The sequence below is a fragment of the Sabethes cyaneus genome, chromosome 1 (assembly GCF_943734655.1).
Source record: "Sabethes cyaneus chromosome 1, idSabCyanKW18_F2, whole genome shotgun sequence".
In the NCBI taxonomy this organism is placed as follows: Eukaryota; Metazoa; Arthropoda; class Insecta; order Diptera; family Culicidae; genus Sabethes; species Sabethes cyaneus.
Genome location: NC_071353.1, coordinates 132,973,903 through 132,998,394, shown reverse-complemented (window position 1 = coordinate 132,998,394; position 24,492 = coordinate 132,973,903).

Here is a 24,492-nt window from a genome sequence, read left to right as displayed (position 1 = left end):
CAACTTACTAGTATTTTTAATCCTATCACCACTATACCTACATGCTTAAATTAACTGCTATTCTTCGCTTTTTGCTTTTCTTGTACAATTGTGAGCAACAGCAAGTGAAGAAAATGACAATTGAATTCTGAAAACAAAGAAAAGAAAAAACTTTTCGATTGAATCCCACTATTTAATATTTATTTGCAACAGATACGTAGTTCACCTACGACGTGCAGGCTTCATCAGTGTCTTATTTCAAAGCGTATACGTATCTGTCGCGAATAAATATTAAATGATGGAATTTAGTCGGTAAAAGTTTTATCTTTTCCTTGAATTCAGAGGTCGTATTCCACTAAGAAGCTTCAAAAACTTCAGTTAATTGGCATGTTTATCACTTCTCTTGAATTTCAATGCAAATTTAAAAATTGCAAATTGTCATCACATACACACACACACACACACACACACATACATACATACATACATACAAACACACATTGAATACAATCAACATTTGATTGATATGTTTTGATTTCACACCTTTTAACGGTTTAATATACGGGGCTTAAATGTTAAAGTTTGAATAACTTTTGAATGAACTGTCCGATTTTAAATAACTCGGTTTTGTTTGGTAGATCTCAGCAGTAATTTTCAAATAATAATAAAATGTGTGATGTTTTTCATTGAATTAATGTTTATATGTTTCAAAAATATGTTTTAAATACTATTTTTTCACATTTCTTTATGTAACTTTCAAACTACAAGTCCAATCGTCATGAAATTTGGAAGTTAAGGGTTTGCAAGGCTCCCCTTTCATATGCAATCAATTTTGTTCAAATCGGTTAAGGGACCTATGAGATAATGAAGTCCCATATTTTTCGTATTTTTATACATAACTTTTGAACTAAAAGTCCGATCAGTATGAAATTCAATAGCGACCAATGGGACACTTAGACCTTCCATTTGACACTAAGAACATTAAAATCGGTCCAGCCATCTCCGAGAAAAGTGAGTGAGATTAAAAGCGTCACATACACACACACACACATACACACACACACACATACATACACACACACACAGAAAATGCTCAGTTTTCGAAACTGAGTCGAATGGTATATGACATTCGGCCCGCAGGACCTTCTTTCCATTTCCGGTTTTCCGAGTGATTTCTATACCTTTATACTATATATTTATATAGTAGAAAGGCAAAACGAACCGTGTAAAAAAAGTACTTGAGTGTATTGACTCCACACTGCAGCGCTCAGTCGAAATGTGGAGACTTGTGGAGACTTGTGGAGGCTTATCAAATCAGCATCGTACCTTGAAGCTAACTAGGCCGTGCACCCATCTTCGAATTTTTTCTCATTTACTTATGAAGCACTCGATAAGAAAAGCGGCCTGTGCTGCTATGGATCAAATTTTTACTTTCCGACAAATCCTTCAAAAATGTCCAGAATATACGGTGCCCGCGCATCATGTTTTCGTGGATTTTGGGGCAGCATACGATACAGTCGAGCGCTAACAGCTGTGGCAGATAATGAACGAATACGAGTTTTCAGATAAACTAACGTGGCTGAAAAAATCTACCTTGGAGCGAGAGATTTGCTACGTGAGTGTTTTGGGAGGGTGCTCTCTGGTTCTTTCGAATCGCGCAGAGAGTTGCGCTAAGGAGATGAACTGTCCTCTATGTTTCATCGCTATTGAAGGTGTAATCCGGCTAGCAGTCATCGAAACGAGAGGAACGAGTAGCAAAAGTAGCCAACTCCTAGCCTTCGCAGACGACGTCAACAGCACTACTAGAAACCTTGGGACGGCGGAGGCAATCTACGCCAGACTAAAAAGGCTAGGAGGCTAAGAGGATTGGGTTACAAATTAATGCGTCAAAAATCCAATATGTCGTAGGAATAGGCTTCCCAGCTAGCACTAACTAACTCGTATATCAATGTGAGACAATTATCGTAAACAAATTCGGAATCGTAACTAAAGCTTGATAAAGCGGGGCCAAGTTGATTTTAAATCGTACAGGGTGTTCAATAAGTTTGAATACAACTTTTCATCGTTGTGTAAGTGCGCATCATGTGCATTCTATGTATTGGTATTGGTGTCAACTTTAGCCTTATACATAGGTTAACCGACGCGCACGCTGTCGACTTGATGTCATTTGTTATTTGTTTACCGCGCGCGATGAAGAAGTACCGCAACGTCAAAGTAAAGTTATTTGCGAGAAGTGAGCGACCCGGCGACCTATTTCGACGGTTGAAATCCCACGGGGTGAAGCAGAATTTCATCTATCTACACCATCTAATACACCATCTAATCTACACCATGCATCTGTACCGGGAGACGGGCTCGGTCAAGGACCGTGCTAGATCCGGGCGGCCGCGTTCGGCGCCAAGGTGCTGAGGGAGCGGGTTCGTCGAAAAATGAGCCGCTCGATCCGGAAGACCGCTGTTGACCTGGATGTGTCGATCGGGACTGCCCACACCATCATGACGTGGATGTGTCGATCTGGGATGCAAGCCGTACAAAAACGCAAAGTTCACGGGGTAACGGAGGCTACAACGAAGAAGAGGCTGGACAGAGCAAAACTGGTCAGGAGTTCGTGTTTTCTGATGGAAAACTCTTCATCTTGCAACAGCCGCACAATGTCCAAAATGATCAGCAGTAGGCGCCGACGTTGGCCAGCATCCCCCCGTCCCACATGAACATCCCGCGGCTCCCGAGCGCCGCGTCGGTTCTGGTTTGGGGGGCCGTATCCACGCGTGGATACGGCCACGCTTCCACTGGGGCTTATCGAGAAAAACGCGTAAATGTAGCTAATGACACGCGTAAGTTTTACGAGAAGGTGAACCAAACTCGGAAGGGCTACACACCGAAACCTGACATGTGTAGGGACGAGGGAGGGAATCTAATCACAAACGAGCGCAAGGTGGTCGACAGATGGAAGCAGTTCTTCGATGATCACCTCAATGGCGAAGTCGCAGAAGGAGGCGGAACGGAAATTAACCTAGGAGCGCCCATGGAAGATAGTAATGTCCTAGCACCTGATCTCCAAGAAATCAAACGAGAAATCGGGCTGCTGAAGACCAATAAAGCCGCTGGGAAGGACCGCCTACCTGCAGAGCTTTATAAAAATAGCGGAGAAATGCTAGAAAGACTCTACACTGGGTTATTTCGAGGATTTGGAAGAAGCTCCCGGAGGAATGGATGGATGGAGTGGTTTGTCCCATTTATAAAAAGGGTGATCGGCTAGACTGCTGCAACTATCGCAGTATTACACTGGTAAACGCCGTCTACAAGGTACTCTCCCAGATCTTGTTACGCCGGTTGTCACCGATAGCACAAGGTTTCGTAGGGAATTATCAGGCGGGTTTCGTGGGGGCTCGCGCAACTACGGACCAAATTTTTACTATCCGACAGATCTTGCAGAAATGTCGGGAGTTCAACGTGCCCACGCATCACTTCTTTATTGATTTCAAAGCAGCATACGATACAATCGATCGAGACAAGCTATGGCAGATAATGCACGAACACGACTTTCCGGACAAACTGACGCGACTGATCAGAACTACATTGGATCGAGTGATGTGTTTCGTACGCATCTCTGGGACACTCTCGAGTCCCTTCGAGACGCGGCGAGGGTTGAGACAAGGTGACGGTTTATCCTGCATGCTGTTCAACATCGCTCTTGAGGGGGTGATCCGACGAGCGGGCATCGAAACGAGAGGCACTTCGACGAAACGAGAGGCACTTGATTTCGATATCATAGCCAGGAACTTTGCGACGTCGGAGGTAATCTACGCCTGACTGAAAGCGGAGTCTAGGAGAATTTGGCTAAAAATAAATGCGTCGAAGACCAAATACATGAAAGGAAGAGGCTCAAAGGAAACAAACCGTTGACGGCGACGAACTAGAAGTGGTAGAGGAGTTCGTGTATTTGGGATCGCTGGTGACCGCGGACAACAACACTAGTAAGGAGATCCAGCGGCGCATCCAACCAGGAAATCGGGCCTACTTTGCCCTTCTTAAAACGCTGCGATCAGGAAGCGTACGCCGCCGCACGCACCCTTATTAGACCGGTAGTTATTTATGGACTTGAAGCCGTGACGCTGCTCACGGAGGACATACGCGCCCTTGCCGTGTTTGAGCGGAAAGTGCTGCGGACGATATTTGGCGGAGTACAAATTGAAAGCGGAGAGTGGCGAAGGCGTATGAATCACGAACTACAGGCACTGCTTGGGGAGACTCCCATCGTACATCTAGCGAAAGTTAGCAGGCTACGATGGGCCGGACACGTCTTAAGGATGCCGGACGACAGTGCGACGAAAATAGTCCTCTTCAACAACCCCACCGGCACCAGAAACAGGGGGGCCCAACGTGCACGATGGCTCGACCAGGTCGAAAGTGATTTGCGACTTCTGAGACGACTAGGAAATTGGCGACGAGTGGCCCAAGACCGAGTTGAATGGAGACGAGTGCTTGAAACAGCACGAGCTCTATGCTGCTGAAGAAGAAGAAGAAGAAGAAGGCTGAAAAGTTTTATAAATCATGTTTAAAAGCACAAAAGTTAAACAAAATTTATGGGCTGACAAAATCGGGATAACAAGCAGATAAAATCGTGAGTAGACAAAATTGGGAGCTGACAACATCGGAACATTACTATATAAGTACTTTGACAGACTGTAGAGTGGTGACATCTGAAGACATCGAAAATAGCAGCTTTTAGGAGGTTCTCTATATATGCTATGTAGTGTGATAGTTATAAGCAGATAAACAATGAGTATAAGCGTAGAACCAACGTTTCAATACGAATTGCTTGCGTTCAGAGCAAACTGAGAACAGATCCTAAACAGGTTAGTTCTGGAGGCATATCAACGAGTAAAGGAAATAATTTGGCCTACTTTTAGCAATGGAGTAAAAGGAACTGAGAGCAGATGTATTTTTCGTTGGCTACTGAGAACGTTCCGCTTTCTGGGCTTTCGTTAAATGCTGGTCTTAATAAGAATTCCATCTTACCAATGTAAGAAAGTAGCTGCATAGCACGTGTTAACGAGTTGAATAATCAAATTACTGCATTATTAGGGCGAAAAAAAAACCTGCCATCAATTAACAACGTATAAGACCTGCACTCGAAGTGCAAAATAACCAGCAACGGTTCGGTCGTCCGTCGATCAGTCACTTTTCGTGTCCACCCACTTGTTCCACGAACGGACCCGTGCGAGCGAGAAAGGACGGAGGAAACCCCGAAAAACCTAATCTGTTGAATTATTTCCTGATTATTTTTCTTCTAATATTCGTGTAATCTTTTCTGTCACTTCTCAACACGGGTTTAATGAAGCAATTTATAGATCCGAAGGTATTTGTTTTGCGTTTTGCTTCTTTCTGGGCTTTCGAGCCTAATTCTGTCCGATTCACATTATTGTACGAAGTTTGTTTACCTTCACTTACCTACTGTCTGACAGGGCGTACAGCATGTATTCTTCCACTGCGTCCTCCTGGTCCAACTGGCTATGAAACGGACTTTGTGTTCGGCCCGGTGATTTACTTCTCAGCCGTTATGCACAACTGGCTCCGCCGTTGCGTGGTCCGGGCTAGGATTATTGCTGCTGCTGGTGGTGGGTTGGTCGGAGGTTGCGGTGTGTGAACTTAATAATTGAATTGCATTGTTACCTATCGATTGATTGGGAAACTTTTTTTTTCTCTGAGCTCCGAAGGTATAAGATTGTTTCAAGCAACTTCAAGGACTGGTGCTTTCTGTGTCTCTTTGCATTTGTTGCTGACGCAATCAGCATTGTTTGAATTGCTGGACAAAGACACTTTAAAGTTCAAAGAAGAACGGAGCTAAAAATTTTGTTAGCCTTCTGAAAACAGTTTAATCATCGACTAGTGAAGCTTATCCTAGAGCATAGAAGGCCATCGAAAATCAGTCGGTGTTATAAAATAATTTCAAGCTACCTCTATCAACAAAAAGCTACAACCACAAATCGATAATATCGATTTGGGAAGCCCCGCCAACGCCTGTCAGTCGTTGAGTGAAAATAAAAATAACGAATGCAACATTGGACGACAGGCACCGAGCACCGAGTACCGAGTTGAACAAAACTCCTGCCACTGTTTCGTTATTATATGAATGCATTTTGGGTTGGGGGACGCAGGATACAAAATGTGATTCTCATTCAACCGTGCAATGAAGACTCCCGAGCGACATTGAATAGAAACCGGGCCACTCATCCCGCGGCGGCAAGGATGATCGACTGATTATGAATCGGCCCACCCACCGCATCGCTCTGACCGGCAGAGTGGTTTCTCATTGAAGGGACTTAGTAATTCCTTGGGGAACTGTTTCACTTATATGCGTGTTGTACACCTACAACACGATCCGGCGTATTGTTCTCCTTTGTTATTACCACTAGCCAGAACGGCGACGGGGTTCGGTATGCTGCTGATCATGATTACCAGGAATTGTGCTTCACTATGCTACGGAGAGAAATAAAACGTTTGGCAACAGATAGTGTTGTGATTGAATTTCATTGAATAGAGCGTCTTTCAATGCTACGGGTTTGAACGGTGCTCGAAGAGGATTTATTGGTTTCGGATGGTTCAATTTCCTCGGGGAATTATGCAGCTTGATTGCAGTGCTTAACTTCGATTTATTCAATCTGAAAAAAAAATAGTTTCAAATCAGTCACTCACCTGTGGCTTCGCGAGATACGCTAAAAACGTTTGATTACAAAAACGAAATATCAAAGGTTTCAAGCCTCGAAACCCGGACCCGGACGAATAAAATTCCATTAACGACGAAGGCTTCCCCGTATCTGTACAGTTTATGGCCACCCTTGCAGTCGGGTCGAACGGGCGAACGACAAACCGCAGTACCCGGTGGCAGCCATAAAACATCGGGTTTACAAGTTTTCTGCGGTTAGGATTTGCTAGCCGGGAATCGATCGAACCATAAACTAATTTACGATCAGTTAACTTCCACGTCGCACGTTTCGAACCGAACTCCTTAGCAAGCGAGGAAAAAAAATAACAGGAAAACAATAAAACGGTCATTTTCATGCTCCATAAAACGGATCACCCGATTCCATGGAAAATTCTGCTTGCCCGTATAGACCAAGTTCGGCGAATGTAGAAGCATAAAAACCGTAATGATGTTAATAAATAAAGATACGCCCACAGGGGAGATTGAGTTGCCAAAATTGTACAAAAGCAACTCAAATTGGCATCAGTCCGAACGGATCGAGCCAGCATGATCACCGATCCGATCTTCTCCAAACCGACACCGTCCGGTCCGTATCATATCCCTCCGCAAAGTGGCAGTAAACAAGCCCGTTAAACTATCTTCGAACGATCCTTGCGCTGGCTGCTTTTCGGCCCACTAAGTCTAGCGCGTTCGGAACGCCCCTTGCACTGCGTCCTTTCCGAGCAAACATACTTACTTTGACTAATCTCCTTGACTGTGCCTCTCCGGATGGCTGCTGAAAACCACCGAACAAAGGACGAAAAAGGGTAAAAACTAATAGTTTTATTGTTTTACTGCTCGAAGCGAAAAAGAAAGCCATCCGAAGAGAAGATGCAAAAGCCGTCTAAACCAAACAGATCTCCTTCTGAGCCTGTCGGCCTATGCACCCTGCAAGACGAAGAAGAGAGCAGCCATAAAGAGTGTGATAATCATCTGGTTTGGGTAGCTTCTTGATGAATTAAACTGATTAGCGGTGGTAATCAGGGCTCCATTTACTGAATCGAACGGACGGCCGATGAAACCTGATTGCATCCCGCGTATGCGGGATCAGGCCAAAGCCATTAAAGTATCGAATTTCGCCCTGTACAACACGCCTTTACGTTCACATCCCGAGGCCGACCAGTACCGGTGCCCGGTTCGGTTGATGTTGACGAGACGATGATGGAATGTCAGGAATGAAAGTGGGAAATATCTGACTCCAGTGAGGGATGAAATTCGATCAACCTGAACCTGCGCTGTATCCCTGATATACTGAAGGACAAGCAAGTTTCATTGTGGAATGTTTCGGCTCTTCCACCTAAGCAGTTCGTCGTCGAATTCTTCGATTGATGCCTAGAAAATCAGGATTGTCCATTAAAGAAAACACACACATACACAGCCTAGATTTAAAATGACAGCAGCGAGTGTGATGAGTTCAATGCGCGCAATGTTGAAACCTGCCCATCCTATTCGCCCTATCTCAATTGACGTGTATCCATATGCAACCGTATGTCGGTTGTGGGAAATGTCCTTTCGATTAGATCCGCTGTAATGGAAAGTTTTTAACATTTTTTGATTTGTACTTGTCTTTACAGCATACAGTATTCAAACGTAAAACTCATTTTCTGGGAACGGTAGCTTTTTTGGGACGGTAACTTAACGCAAAAAGCTTTCGGGTGCCAACCAAAAGATTGTGGGTTGAAATCCCACCTGTTATTGCACCACTCGATATATTTTTGATCTATATATCGAAATTTTCCAATTCATCCAATTAATCGTTCTGCTACATTGAGTTGATCGCCACAATTCAAATTGTTTGCTTCTTGTGATCGGCAGTTTTCGAAACGTACGGACAAAATGGCACTTAAGTTGATATTTATTTTCGTCGAAAACCGCCGATCACAAGAAACAAACAATTAACCGTTCGTTGCACCATACGCTTCTTTACTTTCCAAAAAAAATCTGTAATGGAAAGTTTTTTCTGCAGTTCTAATTTTCCAAATCTCGCAATAGTCAAATTTTTCATAGTCGACTGGAGCCTTTCTCATTCCTTACATTGAAGGTGTGTTCAGAAATTCAATTGGTGGTATTAAATTGAACAATTTTTGCATAATATGCTAACATCTAGCTTCTGTCTTAACCTTTAATGAGGTCAGTGATATAATTAATCTGCCATAACGGTAGTTTTTTTTACAATCGATGGAGGGGACTGTAGAAGATGGTAATAAAACAAAGGTGTTGATAGCATCAAAACAGAACGGGACAAGGCATGTAGGGGAAAGAGTAGAAAATTAGTTAATGGATGGTTATTGAAGCAACGCTTAAGAAATTGTGTAGTGCAATCCCCTTTGCACAAGCGGGTGGACCACGAATCCGTCGATAGTAAAAATTTGTAGGTTCCTAAATTAGGCAATTTAACCCTCTGGTGCCTAGTGCCTACCGCCACCTTTTGGTGGGTTAGAAGTATTTCTCTTCAAATCTCTATAAATCCCTGATACTTAATTTTGTTATATTAATATTTACTTATGCCTTCTCATTATAGTCTAATCTGTGGAGTGTACCCCATTAGGCGTAGGGACGATAAGGATACGGACGTTAGGCATAAATAGGCATAATGCACGATAGGCATAATACATTGTGGTAGATCTACATCAGTGATGACTCGTGCGGCCCGCGAACTGATTTGAGGGATGGCAGACTTATGAATCATTTTTTTTGATGACACAGGGGTCACTCAGTTCAGTCGTAGTACCTCGTACATATTGTAGATCTGATTGCTTTCCGGTTTAAATCTTGTGGTTACTCCTAAAAATCGACTTTTGGTGCCGCCTATTTTACATTTTGGTATGCGCAAGAATGGCCAGCGGCCATTGTGGCCCGCGGACTCATGGAACGATCTGATTTGGCCCGCACCACGCCTATGCCTGGGCACCACTGATCTACATGAACGATAGGGAATGGACGTGCGGAAGGCATAATGTTAGGCAATCTGCCGTTAGATTGCAAGCGGTCTAGGGTAGAGGATCCATATTTCGCCAGTTGATGAATCCAAAGCCTTGAAAAATGGAAGTACTCCCATCCCAATAAATAAAGGGGTCGTAAAATCGGCACTAAACTTAGGGTTTTCACTTGCTGACCTGAAACGAACAATCTGACAAAATTTGGTTCTAATCCGAGAAGGTCGATTACAAGTTAGTACTTTTTCTTGGTCACTTGACGTGGAATGACCCATAGAGTACGGCGGGGCATAAGTGCGATGTTTGAAGTTATCATAAATTTTCGTGAGATATAAAGAAGGACAACAACATAATATATTTTATAGTGATGCAGTAAGTCAATGTCTTCACATTCAAGTATAAATCATCTACGGTAATAGTGTTTTGCAAAATAAATTCTTCTTTCTTCTGATCAAGTGCAGATTCGCACTTTTACCCCACTAGCGGGGCAAAAGTGCGAATACCGAGGGGCAGAAGTTCGAAGCTAGAATCCATGAAATTAGTCCAGCAGTAGCTAACAAAACCATATTATCTTCAATCTGCGTTATGTTTCGGTAAGGAATATTCTCAATTTGCACCTTTTCTATTTTACACTGGTGTATTGCAGCCTCCGTTAGATCGAAACTTTTCCAAACGTTTGTCTGTTGTTTCATCAACGGAAACACATTGTTTTTCTTCGACCAACATCTGTAGAGCACACAGTTTTCTGCAGATCTTTCATTTCTAGTATCTGTAATATAGTGCCTAAAGCTGTAGATAATTAGCTATACATTTTTGCCTCGTCCATGAATCGCATTTTTGCCCCGTCCGTGAATCGAACTTTTACCCCGCTAGCCGCTTGACGGAGTTAGATTAAATTACGGAAAAGCGAAATATATTTTGTAAATTATTTGCGTCGTATTTTCAAAACAGATATGTGAGTGATGTAAAACGCTGCTACAAATTTTCAACAAGTAATATCCTCCTGTTGATATCGTATTTATCGTATAACGTAAAATTACATCAAAACCGCCCTAAAATAGCATTTGCACATAACTCAGCAACTATGCTTCGTAAGCAACCAAAGTTTACGTTAGATTCAAGCTGTCAAAGTAGTCACCCATCCATGTCAATGTAGAAAATTTACTCGGAATCTGCACCGATAAACCATTGAATCGCACTTTTACCAGCATCGCACTTTTACCACTCCTTACTCTATAGTATGAGTCAGATTACATACGAATGGTCGAAACTCAACTGGACGAAATAGCGAATGGTGTAGAGAAACACGAATGGCCGAATCACAAATTGCCGAAACACACATGGCCCAAGCAATATTATACTCTTATGGCTGTTTTTATGACCTATTTTGGTCTGTAATGCCATCATAAGAGTGCAATAAAACTCAAATTGTTACTTTGGGGGCCGAATCACGAAAGGACGAATGTCATCGCTAATATTTGCCGTCTCAAATGTTGGGTATCTACTGTCCTTACCCGATACCGCTCGTTCGGATTCAACTAAGGGGTAACCCCTATTAGTCAGTAAACCTATCAAAATGCATGCACCTAAATAGGATGACGGCCTTCTAGCCCTAAATCATCAAGAAAACGTTTGCTACTGACAAGGTAAACAGGTCTCACAGCTCATAATGAGCATAACTCATTAACGTTTAAGAGAAAGAAAGAAATATCCATTATCTGTACTCTACTGTTTGTGCTAAAACTTGATTACCAAAATAAAAAATAAGGTGCAGAGTGTGTTTGTCTTGTTGTTTTCAGCCCATGCTCTGCCCAGTTGTTTTCAGCCCAGTGTGTTCCGAAGCCCACGCACGTGTGGTCTAATTTTTTAGCACACGCGTAATTATTCTAACGAACAAGCCGGCATAAGCATCTCTTTCGGACTCCCACTCTTATTTATTCATACACTGCAACGAGTTTTTGCGAGTGTGTGTTTAGCTAACAAACAGCTACAGTCGTCACTTTCGTTCGTCGTTGCAGCCCGACCTGCTAATACCGATTACTCGCGAGGGCTCGCACTTCCGCTCGTGAGCAGAATCGAGGACGCAGATGAAGAAGAAAAGAAAAAGTGACGCAAAATTTGTATTCCAGTGCACCACTCGGCTCACGGGCAATTAATTGCTCACGAATCATTTGACTCCCGAATAAGTTATGCAGGAAGATGATGTGAGGATGTGCGTGCGCGAGTGTGTGGGTAGCAAAATGTCTGCACACAGCAACGGCGGCTGTTTCTTCTACGTCTGCGTGAGCGGTGTAAGCGTAGAACACTATGCTTCTCATACTCTCTCGCGTGTGAGTAGATATCGTTGGCCCGCCCGGTGCTGTGGAACGCCATGTACGACGAGGTGTTGAAGCTGAAGTTCCCGGTAGGGGTTGTGATTGTCGGCTTTGAGGACGACATCACCTTGGAAATCTACGGTGAATCTATCAGAGAGGTTGAGTTGGCGGCTGCCCACTCTATAACCATTGTTGAAGATTGGATGCGCTTCAGGAAACTGGAGTGGAGCTAGTACATCATAAAACAGAGGTTATCGTGGTGAACAACCGCAAGTCGGTGCAGCAAGCAAATACCAGCGACAGGGACTGCACTATTTCATCAACGCGATCCTTCAAACTCATGGGAGTCATGCTCGACGACAAGCTCAAGTTCGGGAGCCACGTCGGCTATGGCTGCAAGAAGGCTTCCACAGCTATTTCGGCATTGTCTCGTATGAAGTCTAATAACTCTGTGGTATATGGCAGCAAGCGAAGGCTTTTAGTCAACGTGGTCCAGTCCATACTTAGGTATGGCGGACCGGTGTGGTCAACGGCGTTAGGAACCAAATACCGTTAGCTACCTAAATAAGCTGGAAAGTACCTATCGTCTCATGTGCTTGAGAGTGGCGAGTGCGTATCGCACAGTTTCACATGATGCAATTTGCGTCTTAGCGGGTATGATGCCTTTTGGTATCATCATCAGGGAGGACGTAGAGTGCTTCAGCCAACGTGGAACTAGAGGCATACGGAATACCACAACCATCGACCTCGATGATGACATGGCAGCGGGCATGGTCTGATTCCACAAAAGGCCGGTGGACACATCGACTTATCCCGGAACTATCCGGGTGGGTCAACAGGCGCCACGGCGAAGTTAACTTCCACCTGACACAGTTTCTGTCAGGGCATGGGTGTTTTTTTGACAGTATCTGCACAAGTTTAGGCATGCGAAGTCCCCCGCGTGTCCTGAATGCGTGGATTTAGAGGAAACTCAAGAACATGCTTTCTTCATATGCCCTCGTTTCGCAGGCGCGAGAAGCAACATGATGGCAGTGAGCGGACAGGACACTATTCCGGATAACTTAGTCCAAAGAATGTGTTCCAGCTCGGACGTCTGGGAAGCGGCCAATGCGGCTGCTACCCAGATTGTACTTGAGCTACTAAACCGCTGGAGAGCCAATCAACGGCGACTAAACAGCCTAACTACCATAGTCCAGTAGTTAGCTAAGAGAGTGCGTTAAGCACAATAGCCCCTCCCTGAAGTAATACCGTTAAGGTGGTGCCAGGGAGGATTGAGGCTGGATACTCGAGTAGGGTTTTAGTGGGCCGGCATCCTCACACCCCATTAGAGCGGGTATAGCTAACCCCACACTACCTGAGTTGTCTTCCCAGGGGTCTGATAGCACCATATCTTCTTGGTGCTGAGGTGCTGAGCAGATTTCCCTACTCTTAAATAAAGATATTGTTGGTCCAAAAGGACCAGGATAAGCAAGTGAGTTGTTCAAAAAATTTTTGGCCACAAAACCATTTAATTGTTATGAAACCAACTTGATTTTCACGAAAGGATCAAAGTTCAACTCAAGAGTCTTTTCCATTCAACAAACTTCTGAAAGTTACAAGTATATGTTTAATGCGAAAAATGTAGATTAGGCCTGGCCTAATATTAAGAATTTTTTAGTTTGCCTAATTTTACATTTTTCGCATTAAACATTTACTCTTCCTCAAGTGAAAAGTAAGCCGACTGCAATACTGTCGATTGAAAAAAGATAAAGAAAGTTACAAGTATATTTTTGGTGGCATTGCGGCCATCCATAAAATACGTCACGCTTATAGGAAGGACAAGAGGTTGACCTAGTCGTGACGATTTGTGACGTAGGGGGGAAGGGGGTATGAAGTTATGTGACGTCACATGAATAAAATTTCAAATGGAAAATTTATTTCGCTTTTATTTTAAGGTACAACTATTGAAGGCTTGTATAAAACGTACTGATAGATTTTAAAACAAATATTTAAATTTTTTAAATGACAACTTTTTATTTTTAACATATATGTGTAAACTGGACTCATTTATTCTTCTAGTATGAACTCTCCATCAAGGCTTTACAGAATATGCTGTACACCACTTAAGAGCTCCTTGAGTACCGCCCTGCCTAAAAGATTTTTGCAACCGCAAATAGCAGTCGCACAAACTCCTGATGGGCTACGGGGTGCTACCAATGGCACTGTTTCCTCTTGATATTCGTGCTGAACTCAATCGATGAACATAAACTCTGCCCTGGCAAGTGTTGTGGGTTCGAATCCGGTTATAATCTCAGATTATAGCTTGGTTCGACTCATGTACCCTCCAGCATTGGACAAAAAGTAGGAGTCAAAATAACTACTTGTCAAGCGTAGCTACCATTTCCCCCCCTCCTTTCCTTTCCGCTCTTCCCCTCCTTCACCAAAAAAATTTCATTTTTTTCCCCTACCGTCCCTTCATCAATTGTAGAACCATCGTTTCAATTTTTAATAAACTCATACCGAAGTTCGACGGCTGGGTTTAAAGTTCTTCCGTGTAACCTATAGGCACAGATAAACAGACATAACACTCGTTTTCCATTCTTCGAACCGATTAAACTGTCATTTCAAATTTGGGCTCCGTTGGGAATGTCTCCGTTTTGGTCAAAGTGGCGCTTTTTGACGAAAGCAGGGGAATTCCCTATAACAAATACTTGCTACTTCAAGGGATACTCCTGTTGCTATTTGATATTTTAGATTGTCTGTCATAGATGGTGCTGGCGTTCAGGCTAAATGTCATGGTCGATAATTTTTGTTGATTTTTCTTCCAAGAGTTATGTCTGTTTGTCTGTGCTATAGGGTAGCAACATCAGAAATCGCCACTTTTCAGATAGCAAACAAGAAAACCGAGATTCTTTACTATATAGTTCCATATCGATGAGAATTGTTTAGCCTACATTAAACAGAAACATTTTTGCTATGTTTTCAGCATAAAACTTAAGCCCAAATATTTGAAAAAGTCGTTGTAAATGTAAAATTTGTGATGCATGTTGAGGCACCAGTTTTCAACCCCCAAGACACAGTTTTCGCCATTTCTGTGCTCCAGTTTTCGCCACCCCCAGAAGCGTCGGTTGCAACTTATTGTGGTCTGAAAATTTATTTATATTTATATTTTTTTCCGAATAATAGAATCTGTTTTCAGTTGAATAGTGAAAACAGAATGGATTAGCGTAGAGAAACAATCGCATCCTGGTTCCCGTGATGTGCTTAGGAACGGTTCATTGAAATTCGCCAATGGCGAAAAGTGCATCACGCTCATACCCTCTCAATCTGACGACACCAACTGAAAATAATGCCAATTTTAATTGCATAGCCATTGATAGTTTGGAGTCGTATTATATTTATTTATTTATTTTATTTATTTATTTATTTTTCTATTAAACTTCAACTGACAGAGTCTTCTTGAAGTGTAGGTATGGGAAAAGCCGATTTGGGATGACAATATTGACACCATTCTCAAATCGGCACAAAAACCCATCATCTTTTCATTCACAGTACAAACATAGGTTACATAAATAGTTACAATCATAAATAATCATTTTTCCTGATTCTATTCTTAAATCTATACGTCGATATGGAGAAGTCAAATTGTTGATATACATCATTAAATAAGCAGCACATCGCCTGGATTGGTTCGTGTTGTCCATAATGTGTGCGTTGAAAGGCTGGTCGAAGAAATCCTCGGGATCTAAGTGGCCGTGGCATAACTTTTACATCTATCATACCAAGAAGTTAAGGAGAATCGATCTCCTATTTCAAAAGTTGGGCTACGAAGACGGCTGTGGAAACGTTCCTCCTTTTGCTTAAAGTTTCGACATTCAGTAGTTTACAACGGTCTTCATAGCGTGGGAGATTTTGATGGTCCAACCACGGGAGATGTCTTAATGCATGTCTGATAAATCTCCGTTGCACTGCTTCGATTCTTGTGGACCAAATATTAGTGAAAGGACTCCATACAATAGAAGCCGTCTCCAGAATGGAGCGTACTAGCGAATAGTAAAGAGCACGCAAACAATATGGGTCACGGAAATCTTTAGCCATAAAACCCAGATTACGATTCGCTTTTGAAATTATGTTTGAGTAATGATTGTTGAAGGTCATTCTTGTATCTAGCTCGATTCCTAGGTCCTTAGCAACTCTGACCCGTTCAAGACAAGACTCTTCGATTTTATAATTATACACAATGGGTGATTTGCTTCGAGTAAAAGTTATGACTGAGCATTTGGAAGTACTGATGGTCAGGTTGTTCAAGCGACACCACTTTGTAAATTGGTCAATAAAGCTTTGCAAGAACCTATAGTCCACAACAGATCGTACAGAGAGAAATATCTTCAGATCATCAGCATATAGTAGTTTGCAGCCCGGTGGGATCACAGAACAAACGTCATTAAAGAATATAATGAACAATAATGGGGTTAGGTTGCTTCCTTGTGGGACTCCAGACTGATTGCAAAAGCAGTACGACTCAGTGGAACCTAGTTCAACTGAGAGTCTCATTTACATCCAATGTCGTGGATATGCGTGAAACATTAATCGACGACACATCAGCAACTTCTGTAAGTATTTCCGATCACAGCAATTGGAGATCATCTTCAAAATACGTGAATACTTGTAAGCTCGAAAATTTTCCATTTTTTATTAGCTGAAGTTCATATTTGTTATTTCATGAATTTTTTTTTTTTTTTGTTTTATTATAGAGATTTCATGAATTGATTGAAGTGAAATATATTGATAGTTTGAAAGCAAAAGGTTGGAATGTATATTTTTTTTTTGTTGTGATGGAAGAGGGGGGGGGGGGGGTTGCCGAGACGTGACGTACTTTCTCAAGGGGATCATGAATGTGTGACAAAATGAGACTAGGGGGGGAGGGGGATGGTCGATTTTGGTTGATTGGCGTTTTTAAACTACATCTACATAAAAATATTTAGAGAAATTGATTCCAATTACAATGTGCAATGTTGAAATAGACCTTGCGTACATGCGCTCATGCTGCTACAATCTGTGCGGAAATTCCCCAACCAGACCGACCGACGGATGCACCGGGATGGCCCAAAATAATCCCGTTTTAAGCGCTTTACCGACACACAGACTCTCGTCGCGCTCTCTGGGACATGATTTTTCGATGGCGTGTCGGCGTACTATTGCCAGCCAGTCTCTCTCGTCCCAAGGCTTCCCGGTCCGACTACTCCGACGGTTGGCTCGGTCGATTTTATTTTTCCCCCTTTTTCCAACATCGCGTCTGTAGCAGCCCCAGCCGGCGCAGCGGTGGGATGCGTAAAAGTGCCATTCATGAAAAATTAGTGTCAATCCCTGGATAGGAAAAATCGGTTATGGCCGGATTGGCCCCGGCGTGGCATAAAAATCGATTTCGAGTAGGATTGAAATGGTAATTTCATTGGTTTAGCTACGGCTGGATAGGTAAAATTGGAAAATCTGAGGGAGTTGATTTTAAAATGAAATGATTCAATAATGCAGTACTTATAAGAGGACATCAGCTTTAGGAGTACAGAAACGGTATTTTTAACACAGAATCCCTTTTCTCTGACTCACTGTCGGTCATCTTACATTATGTTGTACCATTTGGATAACACAATTTGAAGTCCAAATTTGTTCAATCTTGCTAAGACCAGCCTTTATTAGGCCGAACCAGGTTAGTTTATCGCATGTAGTAATACACTGACAGGACCTTCATCCTGCTGAGTAAAGCTAACGAACAATCCTCTCAGAATAGTTTACTACCTCGTCAGTAAGCCCAGAATGGATGCAATAAAATTCCAGCAGAGCCCTGTCGTACGCCCACAATTTTGTTGATCCATAAAGGAAATAAAGTCAGTTGGTTAACTTATTCGTAGTTTGCTCGTTTGAAGGTAGTAAAACTTAAACTTAACTGTAACTGCGGTCTAGTAAGAAGCTCTGAACAATAGGCTCGATAATGATGAAGCAGTCAAGTCAGGTTAGGCAAAGTCAAGGTTCAATTTACGGGTGTGGGTTAATTAGTGGGACGATCTCGGCGACGGAAAATTGCAGTGACGAATTGCAGTGACGAAGGGCGCAGTGCTATTGCCGACCTTTTATAATATTATACGGGAGGAAAAAAGGTGGCCTTTAAATGTGCCTAAACCTTTTTGTTTCAGTAAAAAGACCCTCCAAAAGTCAGACAGTAGTTTTGACACTCTAATTAAGAAGTCAATTTCGTTAGTTTTCACTACAGTCTGAAAAGATTCTGGTCCTTTGACTGCAATCAACTAAACCTACAATAAAAGTTCCACCATCAACGCAGTATTAATGTCAGTAAGCGACGAAATTTGATTGAAAACATAAGATTACAAACCATGATTTGGACTTCGTACACCAGGGACGTGGACATTTCCCATCAGTGCGTTTTCTATGTGCGAGCAGATACCAAAAACACGACAGAATTAATTTCAATTTCAGACACGAGCATTTTGACAGCATGCAATAAAAGCACTATAAATATTTCACGTTTCTTTATGAATCCTTTCCCCAACCGGCAGCCTGCAACCGAGCTAACTGATTCCCCCCGTGGCACCGGTTCTGATTACTCTCAACTGCTATGGGACGCACCAAAACACTTCAGCACCAAAGCTTCGAAAGCAAGTTTCCATTGTTGGGAGTGTGTGTGTCAGTGTTGGAACTGGGATCAGTACCTACATCTTTGCATGTGGCCGTAGTTATGGCCTCGGCGGTCCTGGTGGTTGGAATTGGATTTGTGACTGAAAATCGAAACACAAACCAACAGCGTGAACGGTAGCAGTTTTGAATAAATTAAAGCAAAACTTTGATTGCTTCACTTCTCCCACTGGGCGCAACCCTTGCCGCGCTCCCGAAAACCGTGCCCACCGCCCTGACGGAACCGAACCTCCTGCGGTCCGGGTTTTCGGTGGAGACTGTGGAGATTAACCGCACCACGATAGAGAGAACGAACAGTCTAACGGTGCGAGAATTTGCTACCAATTGAGACCCAAAGCCAATCGACCGCCGAAAACCGAAAACCAAACCATCGAAGGGCGAAAAACTTTTCGACTTTCGAATCATGGTGAGTTTTCGTGGTTCATAAAATCAGATTAAGGCTATCGCCCGTGTAGCTGATGGGCGCTAATAAAGCTCTAATCCTGCGGCCAATAAGCTCCTGAACGGTGCTACTGTTTCGGGGGGTCCGCTGGTTCGGGCATCGATAAAATAGCTCCGAGCAGTTCGATTCGCCGTAGATTGGTATTCCAGAGCCCAAAAAAAAAAGAGGAAAAACTTTTCGGCAGCTTCGGCTGAGGCTCGGAGGAAGACACCCGGTCGGTCGACCCGGCCAGCCAAAGAACGTCCGATAACAATAAATTGTTGGATTGTCTTAGAAGTTATTGGCTCGTTCGATGGGTACGTTGTTTATGAGTCTGTGTGGGATTAATGCCACATCATGCTCTACGAAAGCAAATCGAGGCTGCTGCAGCACAGCGACAATGGAGGCAGTTTTTCTAAATTATGATAAACTTGTGGAAACAATTTTGTTATTTTCCTTTATACTTTTCTCGTTAACTGTTCTGTCTATTGCTTTATTTTTCGTCGGAATTTTCTATATTTAAATTTAAATTAAACATATAATAGGGCATATAATTTTCAAGAAAACATAATGTTCAATTTTAACATTTTCACGAATCGTTTACTGAATGTTGGTGACATAAACGGCATTAGCTGAATCAGATATTGTTCCATGGAGGCGCATTGTGATTAAATTATTTTTCGAACCCTGGTTATCCATGCCACGCTTCAATAGTAGAGATATATAAATTTTACCAACAAAAGGCAGGTTGTTTAGAAATTTACTAGATTTTTAACCGGTTTTCAATAATTCCTTTTGAATCGTCTGTCAATTTTTTATACCGACGCATTCCAGCACGCGGTAAAACGCCTTTGCGGGATGCGATAAGTTTCCGGTAAAACTTTTACTCTCACTCACTCAGTCATTCAGTCAATCACTCACTCTCATTATCACTCACTCATAAGCTGACGGCTAACGTGGAGGGGCTGTTCCCGAGGCACGACCCTTCATTGTGGCCATCAACACCGTACGGTGCAGAAGAGAGGAATAACCTTGACGGTCTGCAAGTCTCTAATAATGAACTACTAGCAGTAACTAAACGGCCAAGAAGGCGCCCAGTCCGAATGGAATTCCCAATGTGGTCCTAAAGGCAGCGACACAAGTGTTCTCGGACATGTTCAGGACAGTGCTGCAGAAATACGTGGAAGACGGTAGCTTTCCTGATAGGTGGAAGATCCAAAAGCTGGTGCTATTACCGAAGCCAGGGTAATCAGCCGGGGATCCGGTGTCATACTGGCCGATATGCCTGATGGACACAAGTGCTAAACTCCTGGAAAGGAACGAAGAGGAGATCATTTGAGCGCCGATCGACGTAAAAAACGCATTTAAGAGTGCCAGCAGGATCCATCGTCGAGTCGCTGCAAAGGATGCTTGGAATTCTGAGGGGTTACTTTCAGAACCGGACGCTTGTTTACGAAACCTCCGAGGAGCGGAAGATGATGAACATTACGGCGGGAGTACCACAAGGCTTCATCCTCGGCTCTACGCTTTGGAACGGTATATACAATGGTGTACCAACTCTGAAGCTGCCCAGAGGTTTAGTTATTGTTGGTTTTGGTGACAGGCGAAACACTTGGAGGAGGTGGAAATGCTGGCGACCGAGGCAATCGGAACGATTGAAAACTGGCTGCAGGGAGCAGAACTGCAAATTTCCCACCACAAAACGGAGGTCCTGTTGGTTAGTAAGTGCAAGCAGGCTTGGCATACACTTTTCGATTCGATTTTGCTCTTTTGATTACTGCACCTCAGCTATGCAAAATTTGAAAAAGTGGTTGAACAAAAAGAGGCAAACAACCGATTACTGAATATTGGTGACATAAACAACTTTAGCTGAATCAGATATTCCATGGAGGCGCATTGTGATTAAATTATTGTTCGAAGCCTGGTTATTCACGCCACGCTTCAATTGTAGAGGCATATAAATTTTACTAACAAAAGATAAGTTGTTTAGAAATTTGCTTGATTTATAACCGGTTTTCAATAATTTCTTTCGAATTGTCCGTCAATATACTACTATTCTTAACCGGGCCATTCCAGCACGCGGTAAAAAGCCTTTGCGGGATGCGATAAGTTTCCGGTAAAACTTTTACGCTCTCTCACTCACTCACTTAGTTACTCAGTCACTCACTCACACTGTCATTCACTCTCTCGAACTCTCACTGTCACTCACGCTCTCACTAACTTTCATTGTCATTCACTCTCACACACACACACACACACACACACACACACACACACACACACACACACACACACACACACACACACACACACACACACACACACACACACACACACACACACACACACACACACACACACACACACACACACACACACACACACACACACACACACACACACACACACACACACACACACACACACACACACACACACACACACACACACACACACACACACACACACACACACACACACACACACACACACACACACACACACACACACACACACACACACACACACACACACACACACACACACACACACACACACACACACACACAAACACAGAACTATCAGAGAGATGGGACACGACTGACAGTGATGCAAATGTGTTTGCAACAAGAAGCGCACGATGCTTACACCGCAGCACTATGGTCGAAAAAGCAAAAATTCCAGACAAAAATCAATATCTCGAAAACCATTGGCTCTACATATTGCATGTATTCAGAAGATTTTGTTTAGAAAAAAAGACCTATCTTTTGGTATAATTAGTCATTAGAGTGGTTCACTTTTACTCGTTATAAAAATTTTAACTTTTTTGTCTTACGATATAGAGCAATACTTTCTACTACAAAGTATACAACAACAAATACAACAAATTTTCTAGATTAGGTCAGGGTGGATCTTGAAAAAGCTGTTTTTTTGCTCTAACTTTTTTATTTGAAACCCAATTTGAAAACTATGTTCGGATGGCTTTTAGAGCGTAAAATGATGCATTTTATAAAACTTCTAGATAGTTGCTATCTATTGTCTGAAGGAAGATATAGAAGTTTTCGATTCAAAATATTATAGTTTTCCACGGCATCTCACACTTCCGTTGGCACATATTTTCGAAAACAGAATGAATGGTCTAAAAGTACGTACCTGGATCTACAAAATTCATGTAATGACATTTTTCCACACTTCTCCTGTTCTGAGAAAAACGCATTTGAAAAGTGAGTATTTTTCCATATTCAGCCCGCTGTGGTCCAACGGTTCACCAATATCTACGATCCGCAGGGTCTGGGGAAAAGTTGGGTTCGAATTCTGTTATAATTGACTCCCATTATAGTTCGTTTTGTTCCATGGACCCGTAAGCGTTGCTTCAAGGGCCATGCCTTACCTGTTTTTTTCATTCTGGAGACACTATAAACACGTTTGTTTCATTACTTTCTTCTACCGTCCCCTCCATCTATTGTAAAAAAAAACTACCGTTATGAAAAACAGTCGTTATAAAAAAAGAGTATTTTTACATTTCTAGACCGAAGTGCTGCGCTTGCCTAGTTTTGTTTAAGGTGGAATTAGTCGTCATCGATTCTGCAGATTTCAAAATCAGTATTTTTGTTTGAAACAAAAAATCTGTTCATGTGTTTTGTTCTGTTCAATATATTCGGTATGTTCAGATTGGTAAAAAGAACACAGTATTTACATTTTTGAAAACAGAATCCCGCTGTTGGGCCCAAAAACTGCTTCTGAAATTGGGCTTTCCGACGAAAAGTTAATGACTGCTAGTTTCCCGTTAAGCGTGTAGATCTATCACGTATGTTTTCTTATTTAAAAATATTCTGATCTTTTAAAAAAAAATTAGCATAAATTCGAGGTATTCTAAAATGTTTTCAAGGTTTTTGGAATTTGTTATAATTTTTTTTGATTATTTTGTATAGACAAGCATTTCCATTTTGCAAACTAATTCTAGCGGAATAAGCTCACAGTTGCTTACTTCTACGACTTGATAATGAGAGATTTTTTGATAATGAGAGATTTTACGCATTCTCTCAGCACTCAACTCGGCCAAATTTTTGTATTTCGATGAGACTTGTTTAATGAGGATGCGGTATCAATCGATAAAGTAGTCGAGACATCATAATTATTGGATATTATTGCAATATTTTCAAAACTTTCTCCAGGAATTTGTAATGGCGCGAAAAATGCATGTATCCCTTACAATCGAACAATTTTTTTTTCTATTCCACCGGCATGTCCTTCTTTACGACACTGTATGCTTTGAAAACTTCATCACATACTTTTCGGATTTTTTCGAAGGAGTTTCCTTGCGTATTTTTCCACAAAGAAAACAATTCACGTTTGTTCATTCCTTTAAAAGTACCCCCAATATTATTTTTTAATAAAAAGGTTTTATAGCGTCGTTTTCTAACTTACCTGCGATATTTATAACGGTAGTTTTTTTACAATTAATGGAGGGGACGGTAGAAGAAAGTAATGAAACAAACGTGTTTACAGTGTCTCCAGAGGGGAAAAACAGGTACGTACGTACGTACGTACGCCACGGATGGCCCTTGAAGCAACGCTAACGGGTCCATGGAACAAAACAAGCTATAATGGGAGTCAATTATAACAGAATTCGAACCCAACTTTTCCTCAGGCCCTGCGGATCGTAGATATTGGTGAACCGTTGGACCACAGCGCAGCGGGCTGAATATGGAAAAATACTCACTTTTTTAACTAATTATACCAAAAGATAGGTCTTTTTTTCTAAACAAAATCTTCTGAATACATGAAATATGTAGAGCCAATGGTTTTCGAGATATTGATTTTTGTCTGGAATTTTTGCTTTTTCGACCATAGTGCGCAGTCTAGTAGAGGACTTCTAGGAGACGATTTCAAAAAATTTCCGAAAAATTCGAAAAAAAATTATGGTGCGAACATTCCTTTTTTTAACGCAGGACTACGTCTTTGTGTACTATACTGGGTAGGGTAGCACTTTGTGAACATGAAAATAGAAGTGTAACGTTTGGATGAAAGATTTCAAATGCTTATAACTTCTATACTACTGAACGAAACATAACTGTTATTATGTCGTTGGAAAGATAAAATGTCCAGCAATTTTATAATAACTTACTTATAATAATCTTTCATACGCGTAATAATGATAAAATAATAATAATAATAAAATAATAAAAGTCAAATTTCACTAACATGGAAGGCTAGCGGTAAGTACGAATGACAAGCGGGAGTAGACTGCAGTGATAGCGGCTAATAAAAATGTTTCGGTGCAGGATACAATGAATCGATGCCGATAACCTACGTGCCTGTTGCCATCAGGGGTGTGAAATTGTCAAAATTTGGCGGACTAAATATCTATGGATGGCGACAACTCTGAAGTAGCCTACTTGTCGA